At 39.2% G+C, this 24568-nt stretch overlaps 1 pseudogene; it reads left to right on the top strand.

Annotated features, from left to right (window-relative positions):
* LOC143232642 (histone H3-like) overlaps positions 1-24568 on the top strand; it is an 81631-nt pseudogene that overhangs the window by 33921 nt on the left and 23142 nt on the right.

The raw sequence follows: 24568 nt of genomic DNA on the forward strand, positions 1-24568 counted from the left end.
TTGCCGTCTCTCAATTTGGACATCACAGGAACTGCACAGTTTCTTTGTTTCTTTAACAAAATTCTTGCATATGGCGTCACTGTTTTCTTGAAAATACACTTGTCAAGCCTAAATATCTTGAGCAGCATTATGGAAATTCATGGTGTGGCCCTGAAGCCTTTTCTGAACGCGGTCAATCTTGGGAACTACAGTATTCCAGAACTAAAGAACCAAAAACTCAAATATTAGAATCCGATGTAACAACTCAACTTATTCACTTCTTGTATCTGAATTTTTCTCCTGATCATCTGCAATATTTCTCAGTAGTTCTACCAATTGTTTTAGTTTAACATGTACGGTTTAACTGTTTCTTCTCTGGCACTCCAACAAATATGACTGACTTCATTGACACACCAAGAGCAGTTTTCAGTATCTCCCATCGAAGAGTTGACCGCGAAAAATAAACGCAGATAGCTTGCACATTACTGAAAAATTTGTGGCCAAACACTACAGAGGCATTGTCGTAACAGTGATCGACAGTCTGTGAAAGGTATTTTATCGTTATCCAGTTGTTGTAATATAATGTCTGCAATACTTGCTGCATCTTTTTTATGGACTTGAATGAATCCTAAGAAAGACACCTTGACAAGTACAGTTTTTTCTTCGAAATTTATATCTACATATCTAATGGTCTCCAACATTTGTTCTTGGTGAGAAGCATGAGGAGTTGAATCAAACATTATTCCATAGTATTTGGAATTTATTTAGTTTTTCTCCAACTGTAGATGCCAAAAGCTGGATGAACTCATTCTGTATATCTGCTGAAAGGTACGCAGTTGATCCTGGATTTTGCTGCACATACAAAAAGAGGTCTTTCATGATTGGATCGAACTCTACAACTACCTTCAGGAGTTCTATAAAATTTCCAGCGTTTCTGTGACTCTTCTTTTTCATTTTTAGTGGTACTTTGTGGCCACTTAGGGCCAACTCTTGTTCGGCTGAATAATTTATGCAGCATAACTTCCTCTTAAGTACTTGTCGCCATTTTTCCTTCTTTTTAGAAATGTGATTTTGAAGCTGTGCATCTATTAAACCTTTTTTTATCAGCCTCCTTTCCATTTCCTTCCATGTTGTGAAAGAATCCTTTGGGAATTCTTATGTGCAGTAACTTTTTCTGATTTTTTTTCCAACTATTTAAGCTATTTTCAGTTTCCAGAGAAGAACAGTTATTGACTGCATCTTTCGATGGGAAAAATACACGAAAAACAAAATCCTCCCTCGTCACTGGGGAATACACCAACCAATAACAATTGTATTGTAAACCCTGAATTCATTGATCTATTTTATTTGTACAAAAGGCCCATCACTATTCTGAAAATAAATCGTACCCCTCTCCACTATCAGAAGTATTGTTCCATATTTTAAATATTTTCTTTGGATAAATTAATATTTCACTTATGATAAAAATATCAGGGTTTATATCTGTTATGTCTTCAGTCTCGTGTTTCTTGGAAGCAAGTGCACCTTGGATGTTGATACTTAGAACTGTGAATTTTATAATTTTAGTATGTATTTAGTAATTGTTATTGGTTGTGGTATGTTTTTTAGCTTTCATATAAAAAAAAGGACGATGCTATTAGTGGATTGCTTCGGTTTAGTAAATTCTGTAATAAACTCTGTGAGAGTGTTTTAATTAAGTTTAATATGTTTGTTTCTTCATGAAGTCAGAAGTGAGTGCATGACGATGAGTTGATTTTTTATAGTATTTGGTAGCTAGTTTAATGAATCGTACGGAAATTGGCAAGATTTTAGTGTTTCTGAAAATATTCATCTGGTGTGTAGAGTGTCAGGCGGTGTGCGAATCGTAAAACTCGATTTTGGAGTCTCTTACAGAGTAGTAATTGGTTCTTATTAATGTTGCATGTTACCATGGCTCCATATTCTATTAGAGGTCTGATGAATGTTTTGTAAATATATAAAAAAGTTTGAGACCTGCAACCATGGGTGTAATGACGAATTTTGCAGAGATGAGATTCTGGTTAGCACTTTCTTCCTAATGTCTTTGAAATGGGAGTTCCAAGTAAGTCTTGTGTTGATTGTAATACCAAGGAATTTAGCGGTGTTAGAGAAAGAGATAGGGGTGTTATAAAGATACAGTTTTGCAAGATTTACTCGTTTTAATATCTTGTTTACTAAACTAAACTAAACTACCGTGGCAGGGGCTCAGCTCAGAGAGAGAGAAATCAGAAGAGTTCTCTCTCCAACTGGGGTGTTCAGGAACTTTGTAGTTCCTCTTCGTCCCCTTTCGTGGATTGTTATTAAGATTAAGTGGTTGTTTTTTTTATTATTATTATTTTAATAAATTAATTATCGCTATTATTCTTGACTTTTTGGGTGGAGAATGTCTCATTAAATGTTCTTTTGGGTGGAGGCAAAGGCAGCAGTGGAAAGAAAGGCCGGGACCTGTCCCGAAAAGAAAAAAGTTGGGCAGATGTGAACGTGAATGTAATTCATTCAAATTCAGATCAAATCAAACGGCTTGATTCTGGGTCTGGCAAAAAGGTTGCCTAGGCTGGGATCTAGAAATCCAATGCCTGAAGATTTTGATGTGGGGAAACGGGAGTGCCCCGAGAAAACCCACTTTCACACGACAGGCGCCGAAAGTTTTGCCTGTCGTGTGCCCTGTACCTGAAAAAAAGGAATTCATGTTATTAACATAGATTTTATTTATTTAGATTCTTTGTTGAGTGGATTGTGATTCTTGAAATATGTTGTAAGGTGATATGTATTTTGTTGGTGCACTTGATAATTTGTGTAGTGATGCCGTTAGTTTGTTTCTATTTTCTGCTTTTAGATAATATTTGAGAGAAAGTTCTGTTATTCTATCTCTTATAGTTGGTAAATTACTAATTTGGTGTAGATAATTTGTTGGCGTAAAAGATGGTAAACTGAATGCGGATTTTAATATTTTGTTTTGTTGTACTTGGATTTTTTGGAGTGTGTTGTTTGACATGTTGTATGTTACTTGACATCCGTACTCTATTAGTGGACGGATGTAAGCCTTGTATATTTGTATAATGGTGTTCGGTGCGCATTTCGATTGTTTACCAGTTATAGTTTTAGATATGAAATCCTTTTCTGATTGATGAGTGTATATTGTTTGTGTTTTTCCATGTTAGTTTTGTGTCGAAAGTGACGCCAAGGAATGTGATGTTTTGCTCATGTTAATGGTTGTGTTTCCAAGTGATAGTTTTATTTTTCTAGATTTTTCTTTGCTTCTTTAGTTTTCTATAGAAGGTGATTGCTTGTGTTTTTGTCGGATTTAACACGACCCTCCACTTGTTGCTCCATGTTGAGACGTTGTTTAGTGATTGTTGTACGCGAGACATGGCCATTACTGGGTTTCTGGAGGTGCTCCAGATTGCAATGTCGTCTGCGTATTGTGAATTGTGTGTGTATGTTAGATTTGGTAAAGGTATGTCACTGACGAAAATTATGTATAGAAGTGGAGAGAGGACTGATCCTTGGGGCACTCCTGCCGTTATATTAAATAATTTTGATATGGTTTTATTGACTTTTACTTGTGCTGTTCTATTGGTTAAAAAATTTGAAATCCATTTGACTATCGTAGGATTTATTTGTAGGTGATTTAGTTTGTATCTGATGGCGTTGTGCCAAACGCTGTCGAATGCTTTTGACATCTAGGAATACCCCGATGGTTACTTGATTATTGTTGTAAGCTTTGTAGATTGATTCGGTGAGTCGTGTTAGGTGATCTGTTTGTCTATTTTTTCTGGAGGCGTTTAAAGATTCTGGAAGGATGTTGTTTGATTCGCAAAAATGGAGGAGACGATTGGAGATAATTCTCTCCATCAGTTTGCCAAGACAGCTTAACAGACTGATGGTGCGGAAATTATCTGGATTTGTTCTGTTAGTTTGTTTCTTGGGGATCGTTGTTATGATGGCTTTTTTCCACGTGTCAGGGTAATACCCGGTCGCTAGTGAAATGTTCATGATGTTTGTGAGGTGTTGTAGTAGGAGAGTGGAACTTTTTTGAGAATAATATTTGGTATTTGGTCATGTCCGGGGAAGTATTCTTCAAGTTTTTGATATTAATCTTTAGTTCGGATATGGTTATTTTTCTATTGATTGAATTTGAGTATGCTTCTAGTGTCTCTCCGGGAAATCCTGGTGAGAATGAAGCTTGGTTTGTATTTATGTAGTTGTTGACATGGTGTTGGTGTTGTGTGTCGAAATCTACTGAGTTTAAATCGCTAAAAGCGGATTTGTAATAGTCAGCTAATAAGTCAGCTTTCTCTTCGTCCGTCCTTGCGATTTTATTGTTGTGTGTGATGTGTTGTAGCATGTGATTTGTGTTTTTGTCTGAAGCAATATTCTTGAATTTTTTCCAGAATTCTTTTGGATTGTTCTTGGTTTTTTTAAGTTTTGCAGAAGTTATGCCAATTGTTTTCTCTGACTTTTTTAATTTCTTGTTTAATTTTTGTATTTGTTCTATTGATTTCTGTTTTAATGTGTGGATCGCGTGTGATGTAGTGTGTTCCTCTTAATTGTCTGCGTTTGATTATTAGTGCGTGAATTTCTGGTGTTAGAGTCCATTGAATAAGTGATTGTTTTCTTTTTGATTTAGGAATTGTGTTTTTGTGGCTTTCTTTATGGCTTCTGTAATTTGATCAACATATTTGTCTAGTTCTGTTTTGTTGTTTACATGTTCGATTGGGTGGGGTAGGTATGAGTCCAGAGAGGCATTAAAAGTGAGCCAGTCTGTTTCAGTGTAGGTGTATGCGGAAGGAGTCACGTACGCCACAGCAGGGTGGCGCGGGTGAATCATACATGACATGGGGAAGTGGTCACTGGTGATTTCATCATGCACTTTAAAGTTAGATATTCTGTTAACCATGTCCTTGGGTGCAATGATGAAATCGAGTACATCGTATGAGCCGTTAGCGGCTGAGAAGTGTGTAGGTGTATTGTCATTAATTAAGTGCATTTTATTGCTAGAGATAAATTTTTTTATGCATGATCCTCTGCGTGTGTCTCTATTACCCCTTAATTCTGTGTGCGGTGAATTAAAATCTCCAATAATAATTGGTTTGGGTTTACGATTAACACATTTTTGAAGGAAGTTAATGTCGATGTCTTTGGTTGGTGAGCAATATATGGCTAGAATCGGAATAGTTAACCGGTTGTTAAAGTGGATATTACAAAAAATGGTCTCATTAATGTCAGATTTGAAGGAATCTTCTATTGAGATTAGATGCGATATTTTTGTACTAAAGTAAGTTATTATACCTCTGTTGTTTTCTGAGTGAGGTATGCTGTGTGAGATGAATCCGGGGATTGTGGTGTTTTGTTTTTCTGTGCAAAGTGTTTCTGAAACGATGATTATGTTGGCGTTTATATGTTTGTTTATGTTGTATATTTCTATCCTTTTGTCTTTAAGATTTCCTTGGCAGTTGATGTGTAAGATTTTAATGTGTTGTATCATTGTGTTGTTTTATTTCCCTTGCGTGAATTTTGAGTGAAAGATGGTGTGGTTTCAGGTTAGGAAGGTTAAAATAATAACTTGCAAGGCTGCAAACAGCCTTGAGGGATTCGTGCCTCGATTCGAATGAGGGGAGGTCACTCAATTCTATCAGCATTGCTAGCAAGTTTGTGGTGAAATCTGTTGGGTTGAATGCTTGTGTTGTTTTGGGGCGTGTTACGTCCGCGTAAGTACGTGTTGGTTGAGGTTGAGCGTGTTTGATTTGCGAGTCAGTTGGAGTTGGTAGTAAAGGTTGTTTGGTGTTGTTTTGGTAGCCGTGGGTTTGATTATTGATGTTCGTGGTTTTGAAAAGGAATGTTGCGTAGTTGGGTGTATTTGGGGCAGCCTTTGTAACTGGCTGCGTGGGGGCCCTGACAGTTAGCGCATCTAACTTGGTTACGCTCGTTAGGACACTGAGCGACCTCGTGAGATCCGCCACATCTAACACATCTGTCCTTGGCCATACAATTAGTTTTTGTGTGTCCGAACCGTTCACATTTGTAGCATTGGATGATTGGTTTTTGGTGTGTTTTTTCCGGTTCGGTCGTGTGTCTTTTGAAAAATAAAAAGCAACCGTTTTTTAATAATTTGTCCTGATCGTCTTTTTTGTTGACGGTTACCTTGATCAGTGGCGTTTTTTGTTTCGTTCTGAAAGAGATAATTCTGTTTGATGATGCAATGTCAAAGCCTTGAATTATTAGTTCGTCAGTGATTTCATGATCTTCAATGTCGAAATCGACACCTCTGATTATGACTGTTAGTTTTGGTGTGTTGGTTTTGGTGTGGTGATAGTGGCTTGAACACCGAAGGCATCCTTGGGCCAGTGGGCCAAAATATGCGCAAACTCTTGCGGTTCGGAACATTTCAGCATGATTCTTCCATTAGGAAGACGTTTGATGTCTTTAAACTGAATGCCCGGGTAGTAGGCCCTCAGTTGTTTGACAATCTGTGGAATGCGTGTTGTGTTGTTTACTCCTTCGATGAACAGAGTTGGGATTCTGTAGTTAGGAGAATTGTGTGTTTGTGTGACAGTGATGGTGTTCTTAGAATCAGTGGCAATGCTGGTGTTGTTAGTAATCAAGTTATTTTCGTTAGAGCAAGTGGCTTTGTCGTCGTTAACATGGGTTATGTTACTAATACTTTGATTTTTAGTACTATTAGTAGCGTCGTTAAGGTTGGGGTTAGTAGAATAGTCAGAAACTATACTTACTATGTCCTTTTCTTCTTCTTCAGCCTCCTCTTGTTTGATGTCTCGTTTGATTCATGAAATTCTGGTCTTGGTGATTCTTCAGCTCCTGAGTGTTCGCTTTCAGAACTCTCAGTTGAACTACTCGGTGATTCAGAGGCTGGTTCTTCGATTGCTTTATTCAGCATCTCTATAATCTCTTCGTTCGAAAGGGCTTTTCCGTTGGATCGAGTTGCTATCTTTCTTCGCTTCATATTGTTTTACTAGTTCTGATAAGGACTAAGGGCTAACCTTTTTTAGTAAAACTTTATACACTTCACCGGTTACTTAGTCTTCAATGTACTTGTCTCGCAGCTCTTGACTTGCATGTCTGCTCTGCTTGACGGCGACCTTGAAACTCTCTCCATTTTTTGCATCAGTGAATGATTTTATGTAAAGCTTCTTGTACTTTCTCAGCTGCTTGTGGGGGGTGTCCCATGAAGTGGACCATAAGGCAATGTCGTTGGCATTTTGTGATGCATAGGTGGATGACGTGGTCGGCTGCGGTAGGTCGTTAACAATGAGTGAGAAAAGTAGGTGGCTAAGAACTGATTTCGGTGGGACACCTGCGTTAAAGGAGAATGACTGAGTTTATTCTGACTTTAGCTGTTCGGTTTTCTAGAAAATTTGTAATGCATCTAAGGAAAGTGGGTGTGGGGGTATTTTAAACTTTAGAAGTTTGTATCTTAAACCATTGTGCCAGACTGTATCGAAAGCTTTTGTACGTTTAAGAATACCGCGATCGTTGCTAGTCGTCGAAGTTCAGAAGCTATTTGTGGTTGTGCATAGTCGCGGGGATGCCCTCTAAGATAATTGTAGGTGGCATTTTAGTAGTAGCGGAATTAAATGAATTGGTAGTTTAGTGTTAGAGTTTACCATGGGATGTGGTTCGGGGCACTTGTTGGTTTTGGCCGAGGAGGTTGAAGTCGCTGTGAGGATGGACAGAGAATCGCTTGATGTATGCGGGTTTTCGTCGGTTGAAAGAGCCGTGCTAACAGCGGCTAGCAGTTTCAGGCGCTCCGAGTTGGTAAGGGAGAGGCCCTGCGAGCGGGTGGTTCTTCTAGGTATCTTCTTCTTGACCGTTCGTTTTCCCGTGAGATGCCCATAGTGAGAGTTTGGCTTGGTGGTAGACTAAGTCCGGAAAATATCACCTGCGATAAAGCTCTAATTAAGAGTCCAGTATGAACAAAAAGGCAGTATGTCGCCCTGTAAAGGACTGAAGTAATTGGGAATGTAAGGAACCTCCACAAAATTAACTGCTTTAAACGTTAACTAGTAGCGTTCACTTACACTTTGTCGTCGTGACTGTGTAACTCGTCGTGTGTATTCACTATTACGCGCGCACACAATTTCGGCAGGTTTTTGGTTATAAGATATGTTTCAAGTGAAACATTAATCCCAAGGGGTGCTCGAAGACTAAACAGTCCTCCTTAACCCCGCACATGATAGAAATTAAGAGAATAACAAAGTGAATAGATGATGGGGATAATCGTATTGATGGAAATAACTTTTATTTGTATAAACGCTATAATGTTTTAATGTGTGGATCGCGTGTGACGTAGTGTGTTCGTCTTAATTGTCAGTGTTTGATTATTAGTGCGTGAATTTCTGGTGTTAGGGTCCATTGAATAAGTGATTGCTTTCTTCTTGTTTTAGGAATTGTGTTTTTTATGGCTTCTCTACTTTGATCTACATAATTGTCTAGTTCTGTTTTCTTGTTAGCATGTTCAATTGGATGGGGTAGGTATGAGTCCAGAGAGGCATTAAAAGTGAGCCAGTCTGTTTTAGTGTAGGTGTATGCGGAGGGTGTCACGTACGCCACGGCAGGGTGGCGCGGGTGAATCACACATGACACGGGGAAGTGGTCACTGGTGATTTCATCATGTACTTTAAAGTTAGATATTCTGTTTACCATGTCCTTGGGTGCGATGATGCAATCGAGTACATCGTATGAGCCGTTGGCGGCTGAGAAGTGTGTAGGTGTATGATCATTAATTAGGTGCATTTTATTACGAGAGATAAAATTTTTTATGCACGATCCTCTGCGTGTGTCTTTGTTACCCCTTAATTCTATATCCGGTGAATTAAAATCCTCAATAATAATTGGTTTGGGTTTACGATTAGCACATTTTTGAAGGAAGTTAATATCGATATCTTTGGTTGGTGAGCAATATATGGCTAGAATCGGAATGGTTGGCCGGTTGTTAAAGTGTATATTACAAAAAATGGTTTCATAATGTTTGATTTAAAGGAATCTTCTATCGACATTAAATGCGATATTTTCGAACTAAAGTAAGCTATTATACCTCTGTTGTTTTCTGAGTGAGGTATGCTGTGCGTGATGAATACGGGGATTGTGGTGTTTTGTTTCTCTGTGCAAAGTGTTTCTGAAACGATGATTATGTTGGCGTTTATATGTTTGTTTATGTTGTATATTTCTATCCTTTTGTCTTTGAGATTTCCTTGGCAGTTGATGTGTAAGATTTTAATGTGTTGTATCTTTGTGTTGTTTTATTTCCTTTGCATCAATTTTGAGTGAAAGATGGTGTGGTTTGAGGTGAGGAAGGTGAAAGTAATAACTTGCAAGGCTACAAACAACCTTGAGTGATACGTGCCTCGATTCGAATGTGGGGAGATCACTAAATTCTATTAGCATTGCTAGTAAGTTTGTGGTGAATTCTGTGGGGTTGAATGCTTGTGTTGTTTTCGGGCGTGTGACGTCTGCGAAAGTACGAGTTGGAGTTTGTACTAAAGGTTGTTTGGTGATGTGGGTGCCTTGGGTTTGATTGTTATTGTTCGTGGTTTTGAAAATAAATCTATTACGTATTTGAGTGTATTTAGGGCATCATTTGTAACTGGCTACGTGAGGGCCCTGACAGTTTGCGCGTCTCACTTGGTTACGCTCGTTAGGACATTGAGCAACCTCGTGAGGTCCGTCACATTTCACACATCTGTCCTTGGCCATACAATTGGTTTTCGTGTGTCCGAACCTTTGACATTTGTACCATTGAATAATGGGCTTTTGGTGTGTTTTTTCCGGTTCGGTCGTGTGTCTCTTGAAAAATAGGAAGCAACCATTTTAATAATTTGTCTTGATCATTGCTTTATTGTTGACGGTTACCTTGATCATTGGCGTTTTTTGTTTCGTTCTAAAGGATATGATTCGGTTTGATGATAAATGTCGTAGCCTTGAGTTTTTAATTCATCTGTGATTTCGTTATCTTCGATGTCGAAATCGACACCTCTGATAATGACAGTTAATTTTGGCGTGTTGTTTTTTGGTGTACTAATGGTGGCTTGGACCCCGAAGGCATCCTTGGACCAGTGGGCCAAAATATGTGCAAATTCTTGTGGTTCAGAGCATTTTAACATGATTCTTCCCTTAGGAAGACGTTTGTTGTCCTTAAACCGGATGCCCGGGTAATAGGCCCTCAGTTGTTTCACAATCTGTGGAATGCGTGTTGTGTTATTTACTCCTTCGATGAACAAAGTTGGGATTCTATAATGAGGAGAATCGTGTGTTTGTGTGAGAGTGGTGGTGTTCTTAGAATTAGTGGCGTTAGCGGTGTTGTTAGTATTCAGGTTAGTTGCGTTATTGTTGTTAGAACTAGTGGCTTTGTCATTATTAACATTGGTTACGTTATTAACACTTGAATTTTTAGTATTGTTAGTAGTGTCATTAAGGTTAAGGTTAGTAGTATTGTCCGAAACCATATTTACCTTGTTTTTTTTCTTCTTCAGCCTCTTCTTGTTTGAGGTCGCATTTGCTTCTTGAGATTTTTGTCTCGATAATTCTTCTGCTTCTGAGTATTCGCTTTCAGAACTCTCTGTCGAACTGCTTAGGCATTCTGAGGCTGGTCCTTCGATCGCCTTGTTTAGTATTTTAATTATTTCTTCGTTTGATAGGGCTTTCCGTTAGATCGCGTTGCGATCTTCCTCCTCTTCATCCTGTTTGTTTTACTAGCTCTAATAATTGGGAATTATGCACTTCAACAAAGTATACCTTGTCTCGCAGCTCTCGACTTACACGTCTGCTCTGCTTGACGGCGGCCTTGAAACGGACCTGCTATTACGCTCAAAACTCAAACTAACGTGGCAAGGGTTTAGTGTAGAGAGAGAGAGAGAAATCAGAAGAGTTCTCTCTCCAACTGGGGTGTTCAGGAACGTTGTGGTTTCTCTTCGTCCCCTTTCGTGAATTGTTATTAGGAATAAGTTTTTTTATTTTTTTAACTCTTTTTTTGGGTGGAGGATGTCTCTAAATGTTGTCTTGGGTGGAGGCAAAGGCAGCACTGGAAAGAATGGCCGGAACCCGTCCCGAAAAAAGAAGTCTAGCAAATGTCAACATGAATTCAATTCAAACGGCACGATTCAGTGGCAATAAAGTTGCTTGGGCTGTGATCTAAAAATCCAATGCCTAAGTTTTTGCTGTGGGGGGAAACGGGAGTGCCCCGAGAAAACCCACTTTCACAGGACAGGCGCCGAAAGTTTTGCCTGTCGTGTGCCCAGTACCTGAAAAAAAAAGGAATTCGTGTTAATAACATAGATTTTATTTATTTAGATTATTTGTTGTGTAATTTGTGATTCTTGGAATATGTTGTAAGGTGAAATGTATTTTGTTGGTGTATTGGATAATTTGTGTAGTGATGCCGTTAGTTTGTTTCTATTTTCTGCTTTTAGATAATATTTGAGTGATATTTCCGTTATTCTATCTCTTAGTGTTGGTAAATTGCTAATTTGATGTATATAATTTGTTGGCGTGAATGATGGTAGACTGAATGCAGATTTTAATATTCTGTTCTGTTGAACTTGGATTTTCTGGAGTGTGTTGTTTGACATATTGTATGTCACTTGACATCCGTACTCTATTAGTGGACGGGATACTATTACGCTCTCTCCATATATACATATCTGCAGGTGTTTAGGTTAAAAATTAATATTTCCTAAGAAACATTAATCCCCTGTGGTGCTCGAAGACTAACTAGTCCTCCTTCAATCCCGCACCAGATAGGAATTTATAAAATAATAGCGTTTGTGGATAACACTGATAGACAGATTAATGGATTGATTTAATAGATGCAAATAATTGTCTGGTGAGCGTGGCGGGCAACAAGGCGAAAGTAAAGCAAATCCCACCCAAGAAGAGAGATGGAGAAATACGACGAGAAGCAGGTCGGATAAATACAAACAACAACCAAACGGGCCATTTCAGGGCCGGGCATGGATCGATGGATCAAAGTGCCCAAGCGGGGATCTAAACATCCAATGCCTCAAACTTAGGTGTGGTGAACGGGAGTACCCCGAGAAAACCCACTTTCACTAAACGGGACCGAAAGAAGCCTTTGAAGTATGCTGGACCTGGGAGGTGGATAGGACCTGAAACGAGACTGAAGATTTTATCAAAAGAGAAACAAGAATTATGTTGTTTTAGACAAATTGAGGATAAAATTAAATGGCGATAAATATTTACACCAGGATTTAGGAGTAGCTGCCATGTTTTAAAGTCAGAAGTGAGTACGTTACGATGAGTAGATTTTTTAAAGTATTTGGAAGCAAGTTTAGTTACACGTGTGGAAATTGGTAAGATTTTAGTGCGTGTTTGAACATATTCCACAGATGTATAATGTGGCAGGCGGTGAGCGAGTCGTATAACTCGGTTTTGAATTCTTTGTAATAGAAGTATTTGATTCTTGTTCATGTTACGTGTTACCATGGCTCCATACTCCATTAAGGGTCTAATGAATGTTTTGTAAATATGTAGAATAGTTTCACACCTGCAGCCATGGTTGAAGTGACTAATTTTACAGAAGTATGAGATTCTGGTTAGTATTTTCTTTCTAACGTTTTTGAAATGGGAGTTCCATGTAAGTCTTGTATTGATTGTAACACCAAGGAATTTGGCGGTGTTAGAGAAAGAGATAGGGTGTTATAAAGATACAGTTTAGCAAGCTTCACACGTTTTAATCTCTTATTGAGCCTACGGTGGAGGATTATAGCCTGGGTTTTAGAGGGATTGAGCGTGATTTTCCATTTATTGCACCAGCGAGTAATACAATCTAAAGCTTTTTGTATTTTATTAGCCGCTAGAGGGGGACCCATGAGGTGGACCATAAGGCGATGTCATCTGCATATTGTGATGCATAGGTAGATGACGTAGTCGGCTGCGGTAAGTCATTGACAAAGAGGAGTATAGTAGGGGGCTTAGAACCGATCCCTATGGGACTCCTGCGTTGAAGGTAAATGACTGAGAAAGATTAGAATTAATTCTAACTCTGGCCGTATGGTTTTCGAAAAAATTAGAAATCCATCTAAGAAAAGTGGGGGGTACCTTGAACTTTGAGTTTATATCTTAAGCCATTGTGCCAGACAGTATCAAAAGCTTTTTGCACGTCTAAGAATACCGCGACTGTGGCTTGGAGTTTGTTGATCCCTGTAAAGCTTGTTTCTACAAGCCTTACAAGGTGATCTGCAGTTTGTCTATTTTTGCGTCGAGCATTCTGAATATTTGATAAGAGGTTTTCATTTTATAATTTCCAAAGCATTTTGGAAGTAATGATTTTTTCCATAAGTTTGCCAATACAATTTAGTAAACTAATTGGCCTAAAATCATTAGGGTGGTGTGAAATGGATCCTTTCTTGGGTATTAGAGTGATAATGGCAGATTTCCATGCCTTAGGCAGATAGCCTGAGAAAAAGGAGAGGTTAAACAAATTAGTAAGGTGTGAAAGGAATTCATTAGAGGCATTTTTAGAATGACATTAGGAATGGAGTCTTCCCCGGGTGCTTTAATTTTGAGTTCTCTAATGTGTAGCTTGATCTCCGGTGTAGATATTGGGGTTGTTGTGCTTTTGGTCGTGTGGGTATAAGTAAGGTCTACTGGAAACTTAACGGAAAAAAGTTCGTTATTGTCTATGACAGTAGAGTTTACTTTCATCTCATGATGCTTGTTGAAGTTTGTGTGTAGTGGAGTACAGAAGGTTCGCTGGAAATATTTGGCGAATAGGTCGGTTTTCTCCCTATCACTATTAGCGGTAGAATTATCGTATGTGATTGTTCCGGTGTCAGAGTTTTCGCGGCAAATATGTTTAAAAGTTTTCCAAAAGGTGGCGGGATTAGGTTTAAGGCGATCAAGATTTTTACAAAAGTTATTCCAGTTTTCGTTTTGTTTTGTTCTAATAAGGCTTTGTAAGTTATTTCTTATTTTGTTAATTTGAGGCTTATCTAATGGGTTGTGCGTAATGATATATTCGCGGCGTAGTTTTGGTCTTGCAATAATTAGGAGTGAATTTCGGGGTGAGTTTCCAGGAGTTAGGTGTGTATTGTGACGGTTTGGTAGAAACTATATTTTGTTTGGTTTTTGATATGGAAGTGGAAATTTCTTGGTATTAGTGTTCGATGTCGTCTTTGGTATTTGCGAGTTTAAGATAGTCAGGGAGGAGTGTATTTAGGGTTCGGTTAAATGACGGCCAATCAGTCTTTGAGAAGTTAAAGTTATTAGGGTATCAGTGATTGGGGTTCTAGTGGAATTATTCCAATTGAGATTTCTTAATTGAAAAGATAAAGTGTTGTGATCTCCTCCGATGTTATATATTGGATGTGTGATTGGTGGGGTAGCGATCGCTAGATCAATTACAATTTGGGTTTCATTGTGATGTCTATGTGTCGGTGAGTTGTTATTAATTACATTTAGGTTTTGTGTATGCACGAACTTTGCTAAAATTCTACCAGAAGTATTAGTACTGTAACCTCAGAGTGTGGGGTGCGACGCGTTAAGGTCGCCAAGTATAATTACATTGTTAAATGTGCTAATAATGGAGTGGAGAAATGCGATGTCCGGGGTAGACTGGGGGATATATATATATAGCTAAGAGGGTTATATCGGGTAGTGGCGGTGATTTGATTTTACAAAGTATGTATTCGTGGAAGGTTGGTGGTCGATCAAGGTGATGTTCAAGTTCTGTTTGTGAAAAAGTGCGATACCTCTGGTGTTGGTGGTTTTTGGTTCAGAAATAACCTTATCATGGGGGAGTAGAAAGTAATTGTTATTTTTGAGTAGAGTTTCATTTATAGTAATAATAGAAGCATCTAGGTTAGTAGCTAATTCAAAAACTCGTATTTTTTATAATTATGTCCACTTTGAATATTAATGTGTAAGAAGGTAAAGAAGTTTTTGGTCTTACCTATTCGGAAGATTCGGAGAGCCCTTATATGATGCGTTGTTCGAGAGTATCGGGTGATAAACCTCGGATCCTCAAATAGTCCTGAGCTGCTTTACATGACGCGATAAGAAACTGGTCGCGGTCAAGATTTTCGTTGCTAGCAGCAAACATGACTTTAACGATGAAAGCTATTACATGTGACGGTTTAATAAATGATAGAGTGGCAGGTTGGGCTTTAGATGGGTCGTGTTCCTTACGTCGTGGCAGTGATGTTTGCTTTACCGTGTCAGCATAACTACGGGTCTGTTGTTGTCTGCTAGTAGAAGGTTGTTTGACAGAGGTTGTTTGTTGAGGTAAAGATGGAAACTTGGTGGTAGGTACTGGGGCAGGTTGCTCGCGCTGAGGCTTGGCAAATTTAGCCCTAATAACGGTAACAAACTGGAACTTGGGACAGCCACGGAAACATGCCGCATGTTGGCCTCCACAACTGCTACACGTGGTGTCACCTCTTTCTTTAGGGCAATCACTGACAGCATGTTCGCCTGAGCAACGAACACAACTTGGTTTGGCTGTGCAAGCGTTTTTGGTATGACAAAAACGCTGGCAATTAAAGCACTGTAGGATATTATTGTCGGGGAAGTTAGGCTCCTCAACACGAAAGCAACGGAACCACAGAATAATACCGGTTTTCAGGAAGGTGGTGGCTTGAGTGCTGTCAGTGATACTGACTTTAATGAGAGGTGTGACCTGCTGTGTCCTTGCAGATTTTATTCTGGTAAAGTTAGAGAATTTGACTTCACGAAGGTTAAGTTCTTCGTCAATTTCTTGGTCCGAGGTATCATGAGGTATACCCCGGATGACTATGGTCTTCCTCGGGGAGTCTGATGGTTCCCGTTGCGTTAAGGGGATGCCACCAAAAGCATCAGTTGGCCATGCTTTAAGGAGAATGGTATAGTCCTTGGAATATTCTGTTTTAACAAGTATCCCTCCACGGGGAAGCCGACGTACGTTGTTGAATATGACTGTTGGAAATAGCCGACGAAGTTCGGCAGCTATTTGCGGTTGTCGGAATGTTACAGGAATACCTTCTACAATGACTGGAGGTGGTGCTTTAGTGGTGACTGAGCTGGAAGAAGAAGCACCTGGGTTTGCGTGGAACGTGGTTCGGGACATTTGCTGGGTTTAACCGAGCTCTTTGAGAATGCCGTGATAGTAGAGAGAGAATCGCTAGAGGTATTATGGTCATCATCTGAAGACATGGCCGTGCTTGCGGCAGCAAGTAGTTTAAGGCGCTCGGCGCTGGTAAGGGACGGACCCTGCGAATTCGCAAACCAAAACGCTATTGGCTACTTTTCAATCCTGCAGCACGGAATTTAAACGAAGAGAAAAACTTCCTGCCAATGACAAACTACCATGCCTATCCCCTCCATAACCTCGCGTTACAAAGTTCCCTGCTATCCAAGGCACGGTTAGGGTAGATTATTCGGCGCCCTGACCCTGAAAGTGGGTTTTCTCGGGGCACTCCCGTTTCACCCCACAGCAAAATTTTTGGGTATGCCTATACCCAGGCCCTGAAAAGAGGTACGTCTTCCTATCCCGAACTTCTCCTTTATCTTTCTACACTCCTCCACTTTATGTACCGTCCCTCCCTTTCTCCTCCGACTTCGTTTGTCTCCTACACGACTACATCCAACTAATCTCAAAACATGCTCTAGAAACTACCCAATGATCCAGTTTGCTTATCGAGAGGTCTTGAACTCTCAATCATGCACGGGGCTGAAGAGAAACAAAAGTTTCTGAGCGACCCTGGTTTGCCTTATAGGTCTCCCTAAGATCTTTAAAACCAAATTTACTGTCAAGTCTAAATAAATAAATAAATATTCTCAAGTTACTTGGGAGTCCAGCCTTGACACCGAGCTCGTCAGACGCGTTTTTTCTCCTCTTGCTACACCAGAATGACGTACTCATTGCCTGGTCCTACTGTGCTCATCTCGCCAACGGTCCCGCCGGTAATCGTCGACGGCTTGCAACCCCACCTCTCGCCTCTCCAAATCGCCACGTTCATCACGCAGACTAAGCCTGGCGCCTCCCTAGACCCTTCCAGAACACCAATTCTTCGCCGAGGGGGAATTCTACTCCAACCGTCAACGCCTGCTGATCTATCCTATTTCTGTAAACCTTGGAATTCACAATATAATAATAAATGTTCACCTACCAAGAGCCCTACTAACCTTTTCACTGTCTTCCTGAAAGGAATTCACCATTCAATTCAACTAAGTTAAATTAAACAAGCCATTGAGAGCTGAACACAATCCCAGATCTACGCCGTGCACCGAATATTCTCGAAAACCACCAAGCAAGCTACCGACTACATGAAATTTGTTACGACCACGAAACAGTATGCCGATACCATCCTGCGTAATGGGTGCTATTACCACATATTCCATTTTAGTGCTGAACGTCCCCATCGTCGCGCAGTTAATCCTAGACTACCCAAGAAACCAGAACCTGTTTTGACGCCCAAAGTTTCACCTAAACTACGCATCCACCTTCCACAGCCTATTGTCAGTTCATTTCCTATACTACCGCCTTCCCATTCAACCCAAATCTCCACCAATAAGATCCATAACCGCACCCAGACAAACGATAAAATCTCCGCTATCCAAGCAACAAACAGATCAGTATCTCAACAAGCTCACCCAAACGTTATCTAGTCCACTGCGTCCGAAAACCCTGTCCCAGATAAAATCTTCTCAAGTTACCTATGAGGACAAATCAACCACAACAGACAAGCCCTCTAAGATCTCGCAAGCTACTAAAGCCAAAGTGACCAGAAGACATACATTTTTCCAAACAATAGAGGAATACTCTAATATCCTACCTATACAAGTTCAATCATCTCATTCGCCGCAACCATGTTCATCGCAGTCCGATGTGAGTGACCAAGAAATTCACCAAAACTTCAGGTCATGATCAGAAGAAATACGTCAGTCCCCCTTAGCAAAAAATGGTTCTTTTCAAACTCGCTGATAGATTAGAGAGCCAAAGTTACTCACCAAAGCTTAGAAAGTTGTATGCCAAACTCCGACAAGAGCAGCCCCTCTCCAACGACGAGTGGCCTTGTTTCACCCTCCATAATCATTTGATGCAAACTTCCCTGCTACCAAAGGCACGGTTAGGGTAGATTACTCGGCGCCCTGGCCGTGAAAGTGGGTTTTCACGGGGCACTCCCATTTCCCCCCACAGCAAAATTATTGGGTATGTCTATACCCAGTCCCTGAAAAGAGGTACGTTATCCTGCCTCGTACTATTCTTATATCTTTCTACACTCCTCCATTACTTCATGTGTCGTCCCTCCCTTTCTCCTCCGACTTCGTTTTTCTCCTACATGACTATATCCAACCATCCTCAAGACATTCTTCAGAAACTACCCAAATATCCATTTATTTATGGTGACGATCGTTGGAACACCTGAGCAACCTCGTGAGGTCCGCCGCATCTCGCGTATCTGTCTTTGGCCATGCAGTTGGTTTTTGTGTTTCCGAACGTTTGACATTTATAACATTGTAAAATTGGCTTGTGGTGCGTTTTCTCCGGTTCGGTCGTGTGGTTTGTGAAGAATAGAAAGCAACCGTCTTGTAGTAGTTTGTGCTGGTCGTCTTTCTTGTCATGGTTACTTTGACTAGTGGCGTTCTTTGACTGAATGCAGATTTTAGTATTTTATTTTGTTGAACTTGAATTTTCTGGAGTGTTATTTGACAAATGTGACTTGGCATCCATACTCTATTATTGGACGGATGTAAGCCTTGTATATTTGGATAATGGTATTTGGTGAGCATTTCGAGTGTTTGCTGGTTAGAGTCATTAAGTGTGAAATAGGTTTTCTGATTGAGTGTATGTTGTTAACATGTTTTATCCATGTTGTTTTGTGTCGAAAGTGATGTCAAAAAATGTGATGTTTGCTCATGTTAATGGGCGTATTTCCAAGTGATAATTTTATTTTTTCTAGATTTTTTCTTTGTCTTTTTAGTGGATATACTGTATTTGTTGTTCCTGTATTTGTAAATCTTTTCAAGTGTGTCCAGAATCGTTTAGGATCAGTTTTGTGATTTAGATCGGAACAGAAGGTGTCCCAGTTTTCTTGTTTTTGTTGTCTGATTAAGTTTCTTATTTTATTCCTTATTGTGTTTAACTGTGTTTTAAGTGTGGGGTTGCGATTTTGAATGTACTGTCTGCGGAGTATACGTCTGTTTTTAATTAAGTGTATTATATCTTTATGTGGTTGCCATGAATGAGTTGTTGTGAAGTGTTTTTGTTTCGGTATCGAACTGTTGGCTGCATGTTTTAGACACTCAGAGATGATATGACAGTATGCATCTATATCTGATGCGTCCGCGGCAATATGTAGTACTTCTGGAGGTAAGGTTTCATTTAATATAGTTTGGAAAACTGGCCAATTAGCTTTTTTGTAGTTCAGTTGGTCTCTCACTATGATTTTATTTAAGTGGGGGGTGAGATTGAAGATACACCAAACTGGAAGGTGGTCACTATCTAAACCGTGACAAACATGAAAATTTACGAATCTGCGACTCGTATTAGACGAACACGGGCATAGGTCCAGTATTTCACTGGTGTCGTGTGCGTACAAGATATGTGTTAGTGTTGCATCGTTTAATAAAGTCATGTTTGATTCATCCAAAAATTGATAAAGTAAATTGCCATTTGCGTTTGTATTGCGACAGTTGAATGCTATATGTTTACTGTTTAGGTCGCCGATTATAATAAGATTAGAATTGCTATTATACAATATATTCAATAGATTTACATCTAACACAGTACTAGGCGAGCAGTAGATGCCCGCCACAGTAACGTCTGTATGATTTTGCGTTTTTACATTAATAATTATAGATTCATTGCTGGAAGGGATACTAAGTTCCTGAACTATAAGTTCAGTCTTATACAATAATAAAATACCTCTGTTGGATCTGTATTATCCTTCCTGTCATGTCTAAAAATGGAGTAGCCGTTTAATTTGAATCGATGGTAGTTATATAGGAGAGTTTCACTAATTATAATTACATCAGGTTTTATGGAGCTTGTTGTATCTTCAATCATGTTTCTTGGAAGCAAGAGCACCCTGGATATTGATGTGTAGAACTGTGAAGTTATCCATGTTTAGTAGAGTTTATGATGGAGGTTAAAATTTGCGGCAGGAACTTGTGTATGTTTTTCAATATGATTTTAACAATTATGTCTGTGAGACTGTTGGTGTTTGTAGGGTTTGTATATTCTGCCATTATTTCCGAGAAAGTGGAAGTTATGGCAGATGTCAGTGTGGTTTCAATCGTTGTTGGTTGTGTGTTTTGAGGTGGTTTTGGTATTTCCTCTTCACATGGCGATGGTTTTTCCTGTCGGGATGAAGTTTTAACCACTGCAGCGTAAGTGTTTGTTTGTGTAGTTGTACTTTGTGGTGCTGGAGTGGTAGGTGTGGGTTCCTTAATTGTTCGTGGTGGTGGCGGCTTGTTCGTGTTGGGATTTTTAATTTCGTACAAGTGTGTTTTAATGGATTTATATTTCTGACATCCTTTATAATTTGCCATGTGTTCTTCCCCACAATTGCAGCATTTGGGTTTGGGGTTCTGTTTAGTACACTGTGTAATGTGGTGATTCTCCCCACAGCCCACACAAGGCGCATTTGCTTGGCATGCTGCTGCTACATGTCCAAACCTTTGGCATCAGTAGCACTGTGTGACAACCACTGCTAGTGTTTTTGTTTGTTTTACTGTGTACTTTTGATACCACATAGTGATACCATTATTAATGAGTTGTGTAATATCCTGGCTGTTGTCTGTGACTACTTTGATTAGGTTTGTGGGTTTTTTTAGTAGTGTTTGAAATTATACGGTTTACTGAAATATGATTTATGTACTTAACTCTTCCTTAATGTCTTCTATGTCTATTGAATTATGTACACCTCGTATCACAAACGATTTAAGTGTTGGTTTAGTTCCTGGTAGGTGTATTGTAATATTTCCTGTTTTGAACGCGTCTGAAGGCCAAGCTTTCAGTAGACTGTTTAAGTCAGCGGGTTCCTGTCCTTGAACCAGAACACCGCCTCTAGGCAGACGCTTAATGTTAGTTATCTTTGCGGTAGGTTTGCACCTGTATATTTCTTTAGCTAATTGTGGTTGGTTGAAACTACCAGGAACTCCTTGGATTATAATTGCGTGCTTAGGTAATTTTGGTACGAGTTGTGTATGTGTGTCTGTGGTGGTTGTTCTTTGTTTAATTTGTTTTTTCTGACTACGAGTCTGCACAAGCGTGAAGCCTTCGTCGTCAGAAAGAACTTCGTCTTTGTCTGAAATTGTTTGTTGTGGAATATCCAGGGTGGGGTTTGGATTGCCAGAACTGCTAGTTTTTGGCATATTATAGTCTATAACCGTAATCTTAGCTACATTATCTTCAGATGCTGAAAGTATAATATCTTTAACTAGTTTTCTTTTTTTTCTTGTCCTAACAGTATTTTCTTTAATAGGCGTTAACTTTGCTTTTAATTCTTTTTCTGCTATAAACATTAAAGATTTTAATTTTACATTATCATTTACTATTTGGCCACCGTCACTAGACTTACTTTTTGTCCCTGATATAGACGGGCTTGCTCCCTCAGTTTCAGACGCTATATCGTTTTCCCTGGTCTCCAACTCCCCGGCCGGCATGTCGCCTCGTTGTTTAGCGATGTTGAACTTGCTGTCTCGGGCTAATTCAAATAGTAAAAAGGTCTTCTGTCTTTGTATCTACTGGCGTGAAACTCGAAGTGAATAGTAAGAACTCGACAAAATATGAAGCAAAATATAGGTTGTATACACGTAGAATTTCAAGAGCCTTTCAGAGGTATATCCTATATTTACCCTCTTCAAGCGCAGAATGGGGAAGTGGTCACTAGTGATTTCATCATGTACTTTAAAGTTAGAGGTTATGTTTACTGTGTCTTTGGGTGCTATGATGAAATCAAGTACATCGTATGAGCCGTTGGCGGCTGAAAAGTGTGTAGGTGTATGGTCGTCAATTAGGTGCATTTTATTAAAAAAAGAAATTTTTTTTTTATGCACAGTCCTCTGCGTGTTTTTCTGTTTCCCCTTAGTTCTGTATGCGGAGAACTAAAATTCCCAATAATAATTGGTTTGGGTTTGCGATTAAGACATTTTTTGAAGGAAATATATATATTTAGATGGTGAACAATATATGGCTAGAATCGGAATAGTTAGCCGGTTGTTGAAGTGTATATTACAAAAAATTGTTTCATTTATGTTAGATTTAAAGGAATCTTCTATCGAGATTAAATGCGAAATTTCTGTACTGAAGTAGGGTATTATACCTCTGTTTTTCTGAGTAAGGTATGCTGTGCGTGATAAATTCGGGGATTGTGGTATTTTCTTAGTGGCGTTGTCCATATTACTCTTAGCGGTATTATTAGTATCCTGTTTAGTTGCGTTATTTTTGCTAGAAATAGTGGCATTGTTATCATTATAATTAGTGGCTTTGATATTACTTACATTAGTTGCGTTATTGACACTGGAATGTTTAGTATTGTTAGTACCATGGTTAAGGTTAGTAGTATTGGTCGAAACTATATTTACCTTATCCTTTTTCTTCAGCCTCCTTTTGTTCATGGTAGTTTTTGCTTTTTGTGATTCTTGTCTTGTTATATATCGTCTGATTCTGAGTAGTCGCTCTCCAAGCTCAGTTGAACTGCCCGGGGATTCTGAGGCTAGTCCTTCGATCACCTCGTTCAGCATTTCTATTATCTCTTCGTTCGTTAACACGTTTCCATTAGATCGTATTACGATCTTTCTCCTCTTCATCCCATTCGTTTTACTAGTCCTGACAAGGACTAAGGGTAAACCTTTTAAAGTAAAACTTAAAAATAATGCACTTAAGCAAAATATTCCTTGTCTCTCGCAGCTCTCGACTTGCACGTTCTCTCCGCTTGACGACGACCTTCAAACCAGAGTACTCAAAACTCAAACTAACGTGGCAGGGGTTTAGTTTAGAGAGAGAGAAATCAGAATAGTTCTCTCTACAACTGGGGTGTTCAGGAACGTTGTGGTTCCTCTTCGTCCCCTTTCGTGAATTGTTATTAGGAATAAGTTTTTTTGGTATTTTTTTTAATTAATTATTATTATTATTTTAACTCTTTGGGTGGAGGATGTCTCTCTAAATGTTGTTTTGGGTGGAGGCAAAGGCAGCCCTGAAAAGAAAGGCCGAGACCTGTCCCGAAAGGAAGAAGTCAAGCAAATGTGAACATGAATACAATTCAAATAAAATCAAACGGCGCGATTCAGGGTCTGGCAATAAAGTTGCCTGGGATCTAGAAATCCAATGCCTAAGTTTCTTTTGCTGTGGGTGGAAACGGGAATGCCCCGAGAAAACCCACTTTCACAGGACAGGCGCCGAAAGTTTTGCCTGTTCTGTGCCCGATATCTGAAAAAGAAAAAGGAATACATATTATTGACATGAATTTATTTTAGATACTTTGTTGTGTAATTTGCGATTCTTGAAATATGTTGTGAGGTGAAATGTATTTTGTTGGTGCACTGGATAATTTGTGTAGTGATGCCGTTAGTTTGTTTCCATTTTATGCTTTTAGGTAATATTTAAGTGATAATTCCGTTATTCTATCTCTTATTGTTGGTAAATTGCTAATTTGATGTATATAATTTGTTGGCGTGAATGATGGTAGGCTGAATGCAGATTTTAATATTCTGTTCTGTTGAGCTTGGATTTTCTGGAGTGTGTTGTTTGACATATTGTATGTTACTTGACATCCGTACTCTATTAGTGGACGGATGTAAGCCTTGTATATTTGTATAATGGTGTTTGGTGAGCATTTCGATTGTTTACCAGTTATAGTCTTTAGATATGAAATCCTTTTTCTGATTGATGAGTGCATATTGTTTATATGTTTTTTCCATGTTAGTTTTGTGTCGAAAGTGATGCCAAGGAATGTGATGTTTTGCTCATGTTAATGATTGTGTTTCCGAGTGATATTTTAATTTTTCTAGATTTTTCTTTGCTTCTTTAATTTCCTATAGAAGGTGATTTGCTTGTTTTCGTTGGATTTAACGATTCTCCACTTGTTGCTCCATGTTGAGACGTTATTTAGTGATTCTTGCACGCGAGACATGGCCATCACTGGGTTTCTGGAGGTGCTCCAGATAGCGATGTCGTCTGCGTATTGTGAATCGTGTGTGTATGTTAATTTGGAAAAGGTGTGTCACTGACGAAAATTATGTATAGAAGTGGAGAGAGGATTGAACCTTGGGGCATTCCTGCAGTTATATTAAATGATTTGGATATAGTTTTATTGACTTTTACTTGTGCTGTTCTATTGGTTAAGAAATTTGAAATCCATTTAACTATCGTGGGATTTATTTGCAGGTGATTTAGTTTGTATTTGATGGCATTGTACCATACGCTGTCGAATGCTTTTCTGACATCTAGGAATACCCCCATGGTTACATGATTGTTGTTGAAAGCTTTGTAGATTGATTCGGTGAGTCGTGTGAGGTGATCTGTTGTTTGCCTGTTTTTCCTGGAGGCATTTTGAGATTCTGGAAGGATATTAATTTCATAAAAGTGAAGAAGACTGTTGGAGATAATCCTCTC

This window comes from Tachypleus tridentatus, chromosome 11 (genome assembly GCF_004210375.1).
Source record: "Tachypleus tridentatus isolate NWPU-2018 chromosome 11, ASM421037v1, whole genome shotgun sequence".
NCBI lineage: Eukaryota > Metazoa > Arthropoda > Merostomata > Xiphosura > Limulidae > Tachypleus > Tachypleus tridentatus.